Raw genomic sequence first — 3,389 nt, 5'->3', positions numbered from 1 at the left:
GCATGTCTATGTTCTCATGGTTATATTGTATTGGGATATGTTTAAGGGTCTCTATGCATATAAGAAGCTTAAGAATACAAAAATTTCATGTTGGTACACTTCTTAAGCATGGACAAATTTGTGTGTGTACAGCATCATTTTTAAGTTCTTGCTGACCATGGGACCTCTGCAACCACAGAATAGAATAAAAGAGTCACAAGGCAGCATCAAGAAGTGAAGGAACAACTGGAGGGAGGATTTTCATTCTTAGTCTTAAGGACAATGGAAAGTCTTCTCACTATTTGAGACAAAAAGTGTGAATTAGGTGACAGAACTGAGGGTACAAGGAAATGGAGGACACTGAGGTTGTATATAATACAAAAATTACACTCTATGTAACTAATAATAACGATAACGGTAATGGTAACGGTAACGATAACAATAACAATAACAATAGCAGTAATAATAATAATAATTATAATAATAAAAGATGTATGTGCTACCAAGGTTAAGAGATCTCCAAATCAGAAGAAATATGTAGGCAAATTTACATTTTTCTGTATTCATACTCATGTATCTGTTTTGAAGTTCATTCTGAAATATGCAAGTGTATATCTATAAATGAAAATAAAAAATTAATGATATGAAATGATCATGAAATAGAATAGAATGATGGTGCTATTTCAAATGCTAGGATTCAAGATTTCACTTATACTACTGGAATCCTTGAGATCAAGCATACTGCATAACAAACACACTTAATTGCCAGTCACAAAAATTTCTGCCAGAATGCAAAGGTGTCATTTAAGGTAAACAAGACTACCGGGAGCTCTGGTTCACAGTAGTGTAAACCAAAGAATAAAATTACAAAGCTAAATGCCACTAAACCTTTATGGGGTAAATTGAACATCACAGAAAAGACCATTGTTCACTTCTTCTAAAATAGTATTTGAGATGAAACAACTCTGAGTAAAAATTGACGATGTAGATTTTGAGATACACTTTCTTTCCAGTGACAGTGATATCCACAAAAGACATAATTTCATTAAATAAAAACATGCATACACAGCTATTGTACTGTTATATGGTTACTATAAGATATCTGTAGATAACACATAAAAAGGCCATACATAGGGGTTTGAGGAACTTGTCATTACAGTGCACCAAATCCCATGTTTCAGAACGACAGATATGAAAAAAACTAGGAACACCTGGGCATCCATTTTGCAATGCCAAAGATTCATTCAGTTACAGTGACTAACCATCAGATATTCCACCAGTATTTTTGCTGTTCTTATTAGAATCCGGCTAATATTTTTGTTAATGTTGTTTTCTATGTTACAAATATTTTATCTTATCAATAAACATGAATTTCTATGATCCTAATTTAGATTCTTAATAAGGAAGGCCATCTAATTTGGTTAATCGGAGTTCTTAGAACTTTCAAATGAAAATTATATTCTATGTCCTGGTTGGCTTGTTCCATATTTGAACTAATTTCTCAACTGCTTAACATACATGATAATCAAAAGGCTGTAATTAAGTTAAGCATGGATTTCTTCGGTAACCTTACCCGCTCTGCACTCAAGTTTTCTCTACATGCATGTTTGACACTAACATTTAAGTACTAATAGAGTAGGAAAAAAAAAAGTAAAGAAAAAGATCAGCTGGCAATAAAAGTAAAGTGATAGCATATTTCACAGTTTTAGATTTCTACAACAAATGGCACAAAGGAAAACAGACTAAAATTTGTCTTTTTCCCCAGAAACATAGAATGACTGAGATTGTAGGGATCTCTGGAGGTCATCTAGTCCAACTCCTCTGCTAAAGCAGGGTCACCTAGAGCATGTTGCTCAGCCATGTCCTGGACCATGTCTGGACCGTGACTTTTCTAGTATCTCCAGAAACAGAAATTCCACAACCTGCCTTGGCAGCCTTTCCCAGTGGTCAAAATTAGTGAACCAATGAGACTTTTAAATTGTGATTGAAAGACAGTGCTGGATGCATTCAAGAGCCTAAACAGAAAAGTCACCTGTATTAATTTACTATCTCCTATTTATTTTTTTTTCTTGTTTTTCTGTGTTTCTGTTTGTTTGTTTGTTTAGACAGCTCTCACAAATACAGATCCACTCAGTAGGGGGTCACATAAACAATGTTTTTTCTGTGTGCTTCCTTTTCTCTAATGAAGATTTTCAACCAACATTCTGCCCCTATTATGTTAGATTAGTATATTGAAAGAGAGCCAGAGAAGTTTATCGTAAAATTGCTTCCCAGGTTTCACTTAAAGAGATCACTAAGAGTCAAGTTTGCATGAATGCTTATACACAGCAGTCTCTAAGATGACTGTAAATAAGCATTCCTGGAAAAGGGAGTGCTGCTCTTCAAGAATATGCAACAGCAGTGGTCTTAGTCTGATATGAATGATATAATTTCACTGTGTGTGTCCTGGTTTTGGCTAGCATTTTTTTTAATTTTTATGTGTTTTTGTTTGTTTGTTTGTTTGTTTTTTCTTGAAAGGCTTATGTGATACTGTGTTTTGGATTTTTGATGAAAATAGTGGTGATAACACACAAGTGCTTTTAGTTGATGCAGATCGGTGTTTGCATGGAGCCAAAGACTTTTCTGCTCCTTGTGATGCCCTGCCAGCAAGGAGGCTGGTGGTACACAAGAAGCTGGGAGGAGACACAGTCAGGACAGCTGACCCAGGCTGATCAAAGAGATATTCCCTACCATGTGGCATCATGCTCAGCAATAAAAGCTGGGGTAGGAAGGAGGAAGGAGGAAACATTTGGAGTGATGGTGTTTGGCTTCCCAAGAAACAGTTATGTGTGATGAGCCCTGCTTTCCTGGGAGAACCTGAACACCTGTTTGCCGATGGGAAGCAGAGAATGAATTCCTTGTTTCACTTTGCTTGTGCACATGGATTTTGCTTTACTTAGTAAATTGTCTTTATCCTTGATAAAGGTATACTATTGTTCTTAATCCATGAGTTCTTGCACTTTTACATTTCCGATTCTCTTCCCCTTCCCACCTGGGGAGAGTAAGCGGCTGTGTGGTACTTAGCTGCCTGCCAGGTTTAAACCAGAACAATGTGAATGTGATTAATCTCTTGAATTATTTGAGTCACACCTAAGAGATTTTCAAACTTTTCTACAATCTTGTTTAATTTTTTGGGGGTTAAATTTAAGGGCTTCTGTAAGAAGAGAAATAAAACAGAAGAACTTTGTAGGCAGTAGATTTTAGAAACACTGAGAATGCATAACTGCAGATTTATTCCTTGCATTCTACATATGAAAATTGAAATGAAATTGTTTGCTACCCTGCCTAGGTTTGAACAGGTGGATTTACAAATGGATTTTCATTTTCAGTAAGCACAAGAGAACTGGAAAAAAGTGAGGAGGGATGGATAG

The sequence above is a fragment of the Cygnus atratus genome, chromosome 5 (genome assembly GCF_013377495.2).
Source record: "Cygnus atratus isolate AKBS03 ecotype Queensland, Australia chromosome 5, CAtr_DNAZoo_HiC_assembly, whole genome shotgun sequence".
NCBI lineage: Eukaryota > Metazoa > Chordata > Aves > Anseriformes > Anatidae > Cygnus > Cygnus atratus.
The sequence above is the reverse complement of the archived record's forward strand: the minus strand, read 5'-3'. Positions refer to the sequence as shown.